This window comes from Pelodiscus sinensis, chromosome 3, assembly GCF_049634645.1.
Source record: "Pelodiscus sinensis isolate JC-2024 chromosome 3, ASM4963464v1, whole genome shotgun sequence".
Classification (NCBI taxonomy): domain Eukaryota; kingdom Metazoa; phylum Chordata; order Testudines; family Trionychidae; genus Pelodiscus; species Pelodiscus sinensis.
Genome location: NC_134713.1, coordinates 70,233,824 through 70,248,897, shown reverse-complemented (window position 1 = coordinate 70,248,897; position 15,074 = coordinate 70,233,824). Strand labels below are relative to the sequence as shown.

General features: G+C 39.8%; 1 long non-coding RNA gene across 1 annotated transcript in view; it reads right to left on the bottom strand.

Moving 5' to 3' along the window:
- Positions 1–9,041, bottom strand: part of LOC112545037 (uncharacterized) — a 44,900-nt gene extending 35,859 nt beyond the window's left edge. The window contains exon 1 of the long non-coding RNA XR_003088418.2: positions 8,977–9,041. This is a non-coding gene — a long non-coding RNA (uncharacterized LOC112545037). The remainder of the gene's footprint in view (positions 1–8,976) is intronic.
- Positions 9,042–15,074: the final 6,033 nt, after the last annotated feature.

Here is a 15,074-nt window from a genome sequence, read left to right as displayed (position 1 = left end):
GTTTTGAATTAGATGCCTCTGGTGTCTGGTACCGGGATTTTCTGATACTAAAAGCAGTTGTGTGCTCCCAGGCACTGAGAAGATGAATCACTTTGTAATCACAAGGTCAGTGTTCCACAAATTAGGAAAGATTGATCCTCAGATCCCTGAAAAGGCAACAATAACAAAAAGTTCTGCAGTGGAATGAGGAGTAACGGTAGTTCGGACTAGGAAGCCTAGTCCGAACTACCTAGTTCGTGCCGCGTGTAGCCGCGCGGCACGGGGTTCGAACCAGCCGGGATTTAAAAATGGTGGCGCTCAGTTTATGCAAATGAAGCCCGGGAAATTCAAATCCCGGGCTTCATTTGCAAGTGCGGTATGCCTACATTACCCTGCTAGTTCGAACTAGCGGGGTAGTGTAGACATACCCTAAAAGAATACATCTGATTAACGAAACTGCTGAATGTGCTGTGAGATTGATCCTTCCAAGTCTTGTTAATAGGTGAGCAGTGCTCAGCTCAGCACTTAGGAGAGGCTAAAGTAGATCTATATGATGCACAAAGTAATGCAGGTAACCAGAAGTGACTAGAAATTTTCAGTCAACATTTTTTATGGAAAATTGGAATGCCAAGAATGGAAATGTAAACAGGCTATTAGTGTTTTAATTATGGTGTTCTCTAGACATGCTCTTAGCAAGTTTAGACAACTTCATGGTTAAGACACAAACAGCTGCTTCAACTTATGCTCCTACCTCTGGTGGTAGTGCAACAGTGGGGCATTTTAGAAAAATGGTACAGTAGACAAACCCATAGAGGAAGAGGAGAATTTTGTTGCATAAAAGGCAGCAGAATGGTCAGGATGATGAAGATGAAAAATGTGTCATTTTGCCTTGGCTAGAAGAAAGTCATTAGGGACCTTTGAAAGGGTTAGGGTCGTAGGTGGAGGAACCTAAATTAAAAGGGACTAGGGAAAGAGGTTCAGAGGAAGCCTAGGCAGAAGAAGTCAGAATGCCCAAGGTAAAGAGGAAAAGAAAGATAGTATGGCATCAGGGGAGGTGGTTGGGGCTGAGAATTGTTTTTTAAGGTAGGGGAACTAGTTTGTGCTTATAGGAAAAGGGAAAGAAGATGGCGGAGAGAAAACAGTGAACGATAGGAAGGGATAGGATTAGTTTAAGTGAAAGATGACTGGACCTTTTCCTCTGTAAATTCACTGAAGACTGAACTGTTGAAGTTATTCTTCTTGCCTCCTAAACTCAGCTGTTGTCACTAAGCCTATTCTGCACTGTTTCTGGCATGAAATGGCTGCTGTATCACTTCCCACAAATGACTGCATTTTGGAAGAGTGGGAGTGATCCACTGCATACAGTACAGTTTGTAAAGTGCTGTGAGGGCTTTTCAGGGTGAATTGCACAATATTCTGTGAATGGAATGGGGCAGTATTTCTTGTATCATGTCTGGTACTGTTTTGCATCTAATGTTGCTTTGCAGTTTGTTGGACCCATTTGTGAAAGTAGAATGAATTGTATATTGTAAAAGTAGAATGAATTAAATAAATGTTGTTTGTTCCTTTAACAGGAAGAGAGATGTTAAGGTGAAGTTGTTTGTGTGTAAGCAGGAAGGAGGATGTTAAGGAAAAGGACAATGGTTCCACTTAAGGGTGATAGTGAGACATTAACAGGAGATTGGTGAGAGTTAATAAGGAAATAGGAGACGTGACTGACCCCAGGTAACCTTGTTAGTTCCTGTCCTTTTTCAGTCCTTTGTTTCACTCTCCTTTTATCTGTATAAATAAGGTGGCTTGGGTTTGGGATGGGGGTCTCACTTTTCTGGTTGTATTAGCGAAGCGCTTTGCTAATGAAACAGAGTGGTCAACGAAATTGTGAGTCCTGAGTCTAACTTTGACACATTGGAGGCAAGCAGTTAGAGTAGTTACTCAAGGAGATGGCACTGGGTTTAATTTTCTTTATCATTAAATTAAAAAGTGGGATGTTCAGGACTCCTTGGGTTTTTTTCAGCATTTTCCAGTCTTTTCTCGTTTTACACTACCTCAGTGTATGTCTAGATTAGACATGTTTTTGTACCTTGGCCAATGTACAACACTGCCACCAGCTACGAGCCAGAAAGTTGTTTGTAATACGTGGGGAGATTCGAGGGCCATGCGTTTTCAATAAAATGTTTTCAAAGTGTGGGGCAGGAGAGAGGGAGAAGGGTGAGTGAGAATGAAAAATCCCATGTTAAAGTAAGTGTGTCTGAAATTCTCCATTAGGTGGTGTGATTTTTATCAAAGAGATACAGTTGGGGGACCCAAGCATTGTTTCTTAATGCGCACGCATGCACGCACGCATGCATGCACACACACACAGCTCACCCATCCTGCAACTCCAGGGATGTTTCATGGAATTGACTTTCCTTTGAGGATGAAATTTTGATCTTAAATATTGCCAGAATCTAGTTGATTAAATACATTGCACCTAGAGAGAGGGTTGAACCAACACCATAAATCTGATACACTCTGAACACAAGAAGGATTTAGAATCCAGATCTAAACCTGAGATTCATAGTTGGTTCCAATCTTCTGAGGGGGCCAAATCAGAAATCCCACAATTCCAATTTAAAATTTTAGCATGCTCAAAATGTGGATTAGGAACTGAATTGTGTTGCTAATTGTACCAATAGAGAAACTGGACCTTTGAACATAAATAGCTATTCTTGCATTTTCGATAACAATATAGCAGAATACTGTTTGAAAAGACAGAAGATAAAATCTAAATGTGAGGGAGGGAAAAGAACATGCCCTTTCTTCTAGCTATGACTATGTTGTTGTGTCTATTATCTAACCCTGTAATTAGGATGGCATTCAGAAAATGTGAACAAAGTTGGTATTCTTTTCATAACCCCCAAATCTTTGCATTGCTGCATGAAACTTTTGGCTTCAGCTTTTCCCTGTTCATTAACCATGCCAAAATTTTTAATCTAACACCACTGTTAAAGAGTGGCAGGCTTCCAGGGAAATATATCAGCCAGGCTTATTAATTTCATGCCAAATGCTGGAGGCGTGAATGTAGAGAACGCTGTTTGACTTTGGATAATAGGAATCAGGCAGCTTAAAGGCAGGGGATAAAGATCAGGAGCCCTGTGTCTCAGGAGGAGGAGCAGGTGCAGGCTTCAAGCAAGGCCTTCAGGCCCAAAGGGGCAACCAATGCTTAAAACAATCTGCAGTGCCTTTTTTTTTTAATTTGGCATGCGCCTCTCACAGCTTAACAGACCGGTGCTCCACAAAGAGCGGTAAACAGAGAAAGGGAAATTAAAAAGGGAAGTCCCATGGTAGACAAAAACAAATTAGGGCAAACAAATTACACAGAGTCAACAAATAAACAAGGGAACATCTGTGAATATATTTCTTGGGTTTCCTGATTCTGAAAGCAACTTGAGAAATAGTGAAGGGAAGTATAAAATTTAATCTAGAAACCAAGTCTGTGTTGTTTTTTTTCCCTTCCCTATGAAGCTTAAATTGCACAAATATGATACTTGAAGGTGTCACTCTCATTTACTTAGCAAGGTTAGAGACCCTAATGATGGTGCAGGCCTAGCCCATGGAAAATAATATTCTGGGAGATCCGATCCTATTACTTTCACTGTCACTAAGTCTCTTTCACTTGTAGAGCACAAGAATGGTAGGTATTGGCATGTTTCACTTGTGACAAGAATGTAGAAAGAGTAACAGATGTCAGCACTGCTACGTCCGCACGCATGGTATTATTTCATCTGATCAGTTTCCTCTGGACATGTGCTGGGTGCATACAGTACTCCCTATACTTTACATGATATCTCGCTGGTCTCAGTAAACATTTGAGCTTTCACTACTGAGATTTTAGCTGGGATGCTGTGGAAGCTGAGACGTTATCGTTATAAACCCTGATAAAAAAGTTCCAAGGAAAGCACTCTCATAATGGACATTGAGCCAAAACTAAAAGAGCAATATCTACTTTTTATGTATGCCGTATGGCATGATCTGAAAGATAAATGTATTTACTATAGGTTGTCGGGGTTTAAACAGCCATATAACATACATCAATTAAAGGCTAATAAAAACTAGAGGAAATTTAGATTTAATGAGCTGGATTTAATGATTTTGCAACTGCTTTATGTCCAAATTGAAAAGTAAATGTTATGATTTTAACTTCAAAAATTGTATTCAGATTCTTTTCAGTGGAAAGGTTCACATGAAAGGTCTGAAGCTGGAAATATGAATATAAAGTGGACTTGCTTCACTTCACTGCTACTTTCAACCTTAATTTTTAAGAGACTGATGTTGGAACCTTAATAGTTTCAACATAGGAATTCACACATAAAATAGCTAAAGTTTAATACACTAAACTGAAAGACCAGATTTTATCTTGTGGCATCAAATTTGATACCCACTTGGTTCATCAGGAAGGTTGATCTGCCACTCAGACCTTTGCCATTTTAGCTAATGGAGTAACTGATTAATACTAGTGAGCAATCATCCTCTGTGTGAGCCAGCACTGGGTGAGTGGGAAGGGAGAAAACTTTGCCAGTAGGTTTTATATTTACGGATAGCAGAAGAATGGTGAGATTTGGGAACTTGGGTTCTATTTCAGACTTTGGACGAGCGTGTGCTCTAGTGATCACAGATTTTCCTACCCATTCCCCCAAGCATGACCCATCCCCTACTGGTATGTCCTCCAAGTTGTTCTTGTATTCAAGTCATGTATTTATATAGTGGCATTATACTCTGAATTTATATAGTGACATTATATTTTCTGTCTTTTTACCTATCTCTTTCCTAATGATTCCCAACATTCCGTTAGCCTTTTTTTGAATACTGTTGCATATTGAGCAAAATTCTTCAGAGGACTATCCACACTGTTCCCAAAATGTCTTTCTTCTGTAGTAACAGCTAATTGAGACTCCAGCATTTTATATGTATAGTTGGTATTATGTTTTCCAATACACATATTTTGCATTTATCAACATTGAATTTGTGCCACTTTGTTGCTCAGTTTTATGAGATCCCTTTGTAACTCTTCTTATTCATTTTTGGATTAACTAGTGTGAGGAGTTTTGCATCACTTGCAAATTCTGCCATCTCACTATCTGCCCTCTTTTCCAGATCATTTATAAATATGTTGAATAATACCAGTCTAAATTCAGGTCCCTAGGGGATATTGCTATTTACCTCTCTCTGTGAAAAATGGCCATTTATTCCTACTCATTTTTGTTTCCTATTTTTCAGCTGGTTACTGATCTATGAGGACCTTTCATTTTATCCCATTACAGTTTACTTTCCTTTGAGAGCTTACTTTTGATGAGGGAACTTGTCAAATATTTTCTAAAAGTCCAAATACACTACGTCAACTGGATCATCCTTGTCTGCATGTTTGACCCCCTCAAAAAATTGTAATAGATTGATGAGGCATGATTTCTCTTTATAAAGATATCCTGACTCTTCCCCAATAAATTATATTCATCTATGTATCTGATAATTCTATTCTTTACTATAACTTCTCTACCAATTTGTCTGGTACTGAGGTTTGGCTTAGTGGGCTGTAATTTGCCAGGATTGCTGCCTTTTTTAAAAAATTGGTGTTATGTTTGCTATCCTCCAGTCATATGGTACAGAAGCTAATTTAAATGATAGGTTACACACCACAGTTTGTAGTTCTACAATTTCATATCTGAGTTCATTCAGAACTCTAGGGTGAATACCTGGTCCTGATGGCTTGATACTCTTTAATTTATCAGTTTGTTTCAAAATCTCCTGTAATAATACTTCAATCTGGGACAGCTCCTCTGATTTGTGACCTAAAAAGAATGGCTCAGGTTTGGGGAATCTCTCACATTCTCTGCAGTACAGACCACTGCAAAAAATTCATTTGGCTTCTCTGCAATGGAGTGCTCCTTTAGCACTTTGATTGTCCAGTGGCCCCACTGATTTGCTTGGCAGACTTTGCTTTTGTCTTTTGCTAGTTGTTTTCAAATTCTTTTTCGGCCTGCCTAATTATACTTTTACACATGACTGGCCAGAGTTTATGCACCCTACCATTCTTCCTCAGTAGGATTTGACTTCGAATTTTTAAGACATCTTTTTTTCCTCTCTAACCACCTCTTTTACTCTGCTGTTTAGCCAAGCATGGAGTTCTTATCCATAGAGATTCTATGGTACTGTGTGATTCATTTAAGGTTTTTTAACTATATTTGATCCCATGCTTCCTTTCACATACAGCATCACTCCTCCAACAGTACACTGAGTTTCTGAAATGCCTATTATATCAATATCCTTGTACTGAAGGTCGCACATCCTAGTGTAACCCTTTTCTTGTTCACCGTCCCAGTACGAGGTTGTTCAAGATAGGATAAGTCTGCCTTGTGGTTCTTTACACAACTTTTCTGAGGCTCCTCTGTGTGCACTTCATTGTGTGTCGATGTGTATCACCTCAGAGCTGACTCACTAAGACAAACCACCAGGAACAAAGTTTGTTTCTGCAAACAAATGTAACCCTTCCACCAGGTAGAGCCAGCAGGAGCCAGGGCCAGGTTCAGTATTAAGGGGTTCCTCTCCATCCATCTAACACAGAACTGACTCGAGTTCCCACCCTGTAACCTGGGAAGTTCGCACAACATCCCTGAGTGCCTCTGAGAGGCAATGCTTCCCCACTTACAAGCATGGAATCTGAATACAGAAAAAAAATCGTTAATAAAACGGAGAGGGAAGTAAGGTGATATTAATTTGGGAAAACACCAAAACCAGCATTCATAACCCAAACTGAGTAAAGTCCCACCCCAAGTAGGTTGAGCAATGTCTCTTTCCTCTCAGATTCTCAAGTCCAGCAGTGTAAATGTCCTGTTCACATGCCCAACCCTTCTCTGTACCCCACTCACAGTTGCTCCCCTTAGTTAGCTACATCTGCAAAGTCTACCTCCCAACTTGAGTAGGAAGAGGTAAAGAGGCATCTTACTCACTTTACTGGTCACTTGCCATCCGCCTGCTCACTACTCTCTGGCTCACCTCTATGTTGCTGGCCACCCATTACACTTTGCCACCACCACCACTTTGCTGCTCCCATTGGCTGCTTGCTACTGCTCCTGTTGGCTGCCCTGCTGGCTGCTTACTGCTCCTGCCTGCCCCTGGCTCAGATGATGCTGCTCCTGCTGGCCCACGGCCAACTGCTCTCTGCTTCCACTGGCTTGTGGTGGATTTGCTCTGGGTCAAACCTAGTTATTTTAGCTCTCAGTGATTTCAGCTCTTGGCCCAAAGCACAGTCCAGTGACACAAAAATTCCAGCATCTACTAGAGTAAATTTAAAATAATAAGAGACTCCTTATGGAGTCTATTCTAGCTCTGTCATGGGAAGAGTGAGGTGACACAGGTTGAATCATTCTTAGAGCATAGCCTGCTGATTCAGAGTCTTGTCCTCTACCACTTCACAGACCCTTTACAGTGGAGCCCTTGTCCATCTGTGGTCCTTTACACTGATAGTGTCTCTCCTTTTGAACTGGGTTAAACAGAGTCTGACTTTTTGCTGCATTTCCATAATAATTGCAAACATTGGTGATCATATTTCACAATTCCTGCATAGAGGCTACGTCTAGACTGCAAGCCTCTTTCAAAAAAGAGCATCTAGACTACAACCAGTACTTTCGAAAAAGCAAGTCGCTTTTTCAAAAGAGAGCACCTAGGCAGTCTGGATGCTCTCTTTCAAAAAAGCACAGTTTACATTACGTGGCGCCTTTTTTCAAAAGAGCATTTTCAAAAAAGGTGTTATTCCTTGTAAAATGAGGTTTTCTGTGGTTGAAAAAACTTCCGCATTTTTTTGATTTACTTTCGAAAGAACACAGCAGCAGTCTAGACACAGGGGAATTTTTTTTGAAAAAAGGCCACTTTAAAACAAAACAAAACCCTGTAGTCTATACACACCCTTAGTGTTAACACAATTTGTGACTCCACAACAGCCAAGTTGGTTATAATGGGCAAAACACCTTGTAACAGTTGACTCTCTAGCGCAGTGTTTCTGAAAGTGTTCCAGGGAATCAGTTTGGGTGTGTCTAGACTACAGCTCTCTGTCGACAGAGAGATGTAGATTGGGTACATTGAAATTGCTAATGAAGAGGGAATTTAAATATCCCTCAATTCATTAGCATAAATACGACCACCGCTTTTTTTCGAAACAGAGCTTTTTCGAAAAAAAGGCAGTCTAGATGCAGATCTGTAGAAAAATAAAGTCTTTTTAAAAGATCCCTTATCTCTCATAAAATGTGGTTTACAGGATCTTTCGAAAAAGGGTTTATTTTTCAACAGATCTGCTTATAGACTGCAGTTTTTTTTCCGAAAAAGCTCCATTTCGAAAAAAAGAGGTGGCCATGTTTATGCTAATGAAGTGCGGGATATTTAAATTCCTGCTTCATTAGCAATTTCAATGTGCCTAATCTACATGTCTCTGTCGACAAAGAGGTGTAGTCTAGACACACCAAGAAACACGTTAACTGGCTGCTCCGGCCCATGCCACTTCCCACGACTCCCCTTGGCTGCAAAGGACTAAACGGAGCCAATGGGAGCCATGAGGCTCCGTGGCTGTGGCGCCGGTAAATAAACAAACCGAGGCAGCCAGTTAATGTGTTTTGCAAAGCGATTCCATGGAATGCCATCAGAAACACTGCTCCAGCAGATCTAAGCAAACAGAGGTGAACTGTATTTACATGCACATGCCAAGAATCTCATTCTTTAAACTGAGAGTGTTTCCCTCCTTTGTGCCAGGTTAAGCACAAACTTTCTTCTTTTTTATTCTCCCAATAATGGCAGACATTGCAATTAGTATTAACACAATGTGTGACCCAAAAACAGCCAAGCTGATTACAATGAGCACAAAAACACTGGCATATCTAAGCAAAACCGGGGCAAACTGTATTTAAACACACCCAGGGTTTCTCTCTAATTCCTGCTGCCTGTTATGGAAGCATTGATTCAGACTTGGCTTACCTATAGAGCAAGATTACAGTCCAGCAGTTTCCTCCTTTCTGCTTGCTTGCCTCCTCCTCCCAGCTTCTGTCAGCACAGAAACTTCCTGCTGGGAGGGTGGAGGAGACTTCCTGGCAGGAACTAGGAAGTTCTCTCAATTTATAGCAATTTGTAGTCCATATACCTCAGCAGCAGCAGTGAGAACTACAAACTGTGGGCAACAATAGTATTTAGACTTCTTACAAGCACTTACAAAATATACAAGCACTTTTAAAATTTGTCTTTTTGTCTGTCTCCATATGATGTACATGAACGGGACATGTTTCATAGAATCATAGAATACTAGGACTGGAAGGGACCTTGAGAGGTCATCGAGTCCAGTCCCCTGCTCTCATGGCAGGACCAAATACTGTCTAGACCATCCCTGATAGACATTTATCTAACCTACTCTTAAATATCTCCAGAGATGGAGATTCCACAACCTCCCAGGGCAATTTATTCCAGTGTTTGACTACCCTGACAGTTAGGAACTTTTTCCTAATGTCCAACCTAAACTTCTCTTGCTGCAGTTTAAGCCCATTGCTGCTTGTTCTATCCTCAGAGGCCAAGATGAACAATTTTTCTTCCTCCTCCTTATGACACCCTTTTAGAGATACCTGAAAACTGCTATCATGTCCCCCCTCTATCTTCTCTTTTCTAAACAAAACAAGCCCAATTCTTTCAGCTTTCCTTCATAGGTCATGTTCTCTAGACCTTTAATCATTCTTGTTGCTCTTCTCTGGATCCTCTCCAATTTCTCCACATCTTTCTTGAAATGCGGTGCCCAGAACTGGACACAATACTCCAACTGAGGCCTAACCAGCGCAGAGTAGAGTTGCACTGGTTAGGACTCCATTTGACTTTATTTTCAGTTAGTACATGTACTTCATCATCTTTTTTCTCTCCTCTTCACTAGAACATAGAGATTCCCAAATTAATAGAGTCTTCCCTATGGAATGTCCTCTCCAAACTATGTGCTCTTCCACGCTTGTCAGTTTCCCCCAGCCATAAATTTAAAAATTCCTCTATTCCCGTACATGCCATCAATTTGGTTCTGTTTTAGTTTAGGCAGTGCCCCTACTTCCTGCATAGGCTTCTCTTTTACAAAAGGTCCCTCGGTTCCTAGTAAACTTAAAACCCTTCTCCTACACCATCTTCTCTTCCACACATTGAGATCTGGCAGTTCTGCCTGTCTAACTGGCCCTGTGGGGAAGCATTTCAGAGAACGCTGGATTGGGGATCTGGACCTCAGTCTCCTACTTTACAGCTTACATTTTTCCTCCAGGATCTTTCTCCTCTCTCTCTCTCCCTATATCTTTGGTACTTACATGTCTTTGGTACTTACCACAGTCTCCTCCCCAGCACTGCACATAAGTTTGTCTATCTGTCTCAAGTGGTCTGCAGCCTTTAAACCTAGTAGGCAGTTCATCATATGCTTCTCCTAGTCATCACAAACCCAACTATCTATACATAATTGAATCCCACATTGCTATTACTTGTTTCTCTGGGGGAGAAGATCTCTGTTATTAGGAAGAGCTATCTTTTATGTGAGAAGGTACCCTGACATCATCTGGATGGATGATCCCAACTATGGGATTGTTTCCTTCTGCACCAGTTTGTTGTTCTCTCTACTGGGCAGTGGCAGCCAGAGGAAACATTGTCTTAATACTAGTTCTCCAGAAACAGTACTGTTTTTCTGTTCACTTTCAGGAACAATTCAATGTATTTGCTGTTTAAAGCTCAGTTATGGGTGCTGATTTTCTTGTCCTATGAGCCTCCATGGCAACTGAGTTCAGGTGATGCTCTTTTGCAAATGGTACCTTGAGTTATATGTCTGAACAGGGCATGCTCTATATGCTTGCACTCTTACTTTTCCATCAGAGTCCATGTGTGCTGGAGATTTGCATTTCTAGATGTCTTTTTTATTTATTTTTTAATATTGAAAATGCCTAGGTTAGACTGTTCAAAATTGCATGACAAAATTTAGGTACCTAAATTCATGTTTGCATCTAAATAATTGTCTTGATTTCCAGAGATGTGAATGAGCTTCAGACTAGCGCCTCTCAAAATCCAACTAATTATTGAGCTACTTTAAAGGTGGATTTAGGTCTCTAAATTTAGACATCCAACTCTGAACATTTTCTGTGATGAATCCGTTAACTTGAAAAACTCAAACTGTAAATTTCAGCTGCTTTTCACTTGAATGAAAACATGTCTTAAAACCTATAGTAAGTGAAAAGAAGCATTTTTGACTTTCTGTAACTAAAAGAGAACTGAATGTATTTTGCTGATTAATTTCCTTTTTCTTCACTCTAGGGTGCTGTGTAAACTCACCCAAACTTGAAATAAGATGCTCAATTTGCACTACACAAATTGCGTATCTTATTTCGACTGAATTTCAAAATAGGCCATTTCAAAATTTGGCGCATCTACCCAGTGCCAAATTTTGAAATAATGTGCTATTTTGAGACATCCTTTAACCCTCATGGAATGAGGGTTACCGGGATGCCAAAATAGCATGCCCATTATTTACAAAAATATTTCAAAATAATGGGCAGCTTGTGACGATGCGGGGTAGCTATTTTGGGATATAGCCATGCAGTGTAGATGTACCCTCAGGGACACTTTTAGGAACTTGAAAAAGCTGCAGAATGCTTGCCACAAATAAGTTGGAATATACAGTAAAACTCCAATAGTCCGGCATCCAATAGTCCGGCACTCCTGATAGTCCGGCATCAAAACGGCAAGAGCCTAGCGAGTGAGCTTTGGCAAAAAATGAGTCACAAGGTAGCAGCAGCAGCAGCTGAACTGAACGAAAAGGGTAAAAAAGGGTTAAAAAAACTAAAACATTACAGTATACTGTATACAGTATGTACAATAAAAAGGGTTAAGAACACCTTATATACAGTATATACTGTATACAGTATATACATAACCAGCTTATAGTACCTCCTGATACTCCGGCATATCTGATAATCCAGCACCACCTAGGTCCCATAGGTTCCGGATTATTGGAAGTCTATTGTACTGAGTCAGAGCAAAGATCCATCTAGTGCAGTATCCTGTCTTTCTACTATGGTCAATGACAGGTGTGCTAGTGGGAATGAACACACTAGGGATTTCCATTCATAGCTTCTGGCAACTAGAGCTAGGGGCACCATCCTTGCCCATTCTGGCTAATAGTCATTGATGGACCTAACCTCCTTGAATTTATCTAGTTCTTCTTTGAACCATGTTATAGTCTTGGTCTTCACAACCTCCTCTGGCAAGAAAATCTGCAGGTTGACTGTGACTTGTGAGAAGAGGTACTTCTACTTGTTTTAGATCTGCTGCTGTTTAATTTCATTTGGTGACCCCTAGTTCTTGTGTTATGAGAAGGAGTAAATTACTCTTTTTATTTACTTCCTCCATATCTATCATGATTTTATAGATATCTATCAGAGACCTCTTGGACTTTTCAGCTTGGAAAAAAACTAAGTCTTATTAATCTCTCCCCATACAAAAGCTGTTCCATATCCCTAATCATAAAGAGGCAATATGATATTTTCTCCCTTATCATTTATCACTTTCTTAATATTTCCCAACATTGTTTGCTTTTTTGACTGCTGATGCACATTGAGTGAATGTTTCAAAGAACTAGTCACACTGACTCCAACATGTCTCTCTTGAATGGTGATATTGAATTTTATTGGCCATTTTGTTGCCTAGTCACTCAATTTTGCGAGATCTTTTTGAACCTCTTCACAGTCTGCTCTGGATTTGGCTATCTTTAGTTTTGTGTCACTGGTAAATTTAAATACATTCCTGTTTACCTTTTTTTTCCAGATAATTTATAAATATGTTGAAAAAGTACTAGGCCCAGTATAGGTATCTGGGGGACAACACTGTTTACCTCTCTCTATTCTGAGAACTAATAATTGATTCCTACCCTTTGTTTCCTATCTTTTAACCTGTTAAAGATCCACAAGAAAACCTCTCATCCCATGACAGTTAACTTAAGACCCTTTGGTGAAGGAACTTGTCAAAAGCTTTCTTCGAATCCATGTACACTATATCCACTGGATGCCCCTTCTCCACATGCTTGTTGACTCCCTTGAAGAATTCTAGTAGATTAGTGAGGAATGATTTCCCTTTACAGAAACCATGATAACTGCCCCTCAACAAATCATGTTCATCTATATGCCTGGTACTGAAGTAAGGCTTAATAACCTGCAATTGCTGGGATCATGTAGAACCTTTTTAAAAAACTGGTATCACATTAGCTATCTTCAGTTCAGTATTTCTCCAGGAAAGCTACTTCATTTGAATCAAGTATGACCTATAACTCTCTGGAGCATTGCAGTGGGAGGAGCACTTATAGGCCTCCAGCAGTGGGACAGCTTGGCATTATACCAATATAACACACAATGCTTCCAATGGTGCTGGGGGAAGTGAGGTAAGAGTGGCCTTTCACTCACAAAATATGTAGCCTGAAGACCCTCCAATAGGATATACTGGTGGTCAGGGAGACAGGGCCATTATTGCACACATCCGACAATGCCAGGGACTTGAAATGTCAGGTGCAGCCAAACGTATTATGGCTGACTGCTATGCAGACAATTTAGGTTGGGGTGAAGGACTTCCTTGCCACTTTAATACGCATACTCTAGGCCTGCCATAATTTGGCCCTAAGTGAATCAGTTCTGTCTAGTGGTGTGATGCGGTGTATTATGGTGGTTTCTGCCTCATACTATGTCTTTAATTAAAGAGGGGGTATGCAAATAGTAACAAATTTCACAGCAATTGTACATTGAAATGTCAAAAAATGTAAAGATCTGAAATGTCTTTACATTTTTTAATTGCCAGAAACTTCGTTTTCAAGCTAGTTAAATTATTTTGGTTTTATCTTCCCCATCAAAATATTTATTTTCCATGAAATTTTTCAGGGAATCAAGTTTGCATTAAAAACTTCATTTAAGAAACATAAAAAATTGGAAATTTTCAACCTGCTCTAACTTCAGTCTCCACTACTACCTGGAACATTTACATTCAACTTATTGTAAACTTTAAAAAACTTGTGCCCAGAGTCTCAAACACATTTAAGTGACTAATTCATGTTGATTTCGATGGGGGGTAAATACCTAAATATCTTTGAAGATCTGGGACACTGTGACTAAGAAATACTTATTCATAGGAACTAGTGCTGGATTAAACAACAATGTCTGAGTCCTGTGGTCTCCTGTCCTGTGGGCCAGTCAGAATATTTCAGAATCCCTCAAACTGACTGTCTGGCACAGGACAGAAAAGTCACTGTAGTTTATCTTCACCTTCCTCTTTAGTGATAAGTATAATTTAGCTATTTCATTTTTCTCTGTAGATATGGTGCTGCAGGGCATTAGTGTATTTGCTGCCAATATTTGTGATTTTTATTTTTGTTTAAATCTAAGCCATGCAAAATGCAACCTGACAATACAGAGATGAGTGTCTAGTAAATAACTAATAGAATACTAATAGTCATAGTAAAACCAGAGTCATGTGGTACAAAAAGTAGGTTTTGCCGTAGTATTATATTTTAAAGACTGGTCCCTCAAAAGCGTAGAATGTAGAACTTCTTTCCTCGTAGTTCTGTTTGTTCATCCTACAGCTACAACTCTATTGTGGCCCATTCATTTATCTGTACCGATGTTTGCTGTCCCACGCTCCTGTAATGGTAAACTGGGAGAAAATAAAACAGACTATTTCAGTCCAGTTCTTGGTTGTCAGCTCAGTGAAAGAGTGGTCTTTTGTGGGAGAGAATGCAATTGTTTTGGTTGTTCTTTGTAGGTTTTTTACAGGTTTCATGATGCCATCAAGCTATACATTAACTTAGTTATATACCTCAATGGACTACATCATATCATCACTGTAGCTTGATTAGCATAGATGGATTTTGAATAATTTTTCCTAATTCAAAGATACATGTCATTGCACTGCTTTGGCTACAACTATGAGATTTTTTTATCTGGACAGTGCTAATAGTCCATCAACAAAGACAATGAATTATGGAAAAAACTTGTTTTCACCAGGGAACATTTTAGTCAGATTATGAGTAATGATTAGCA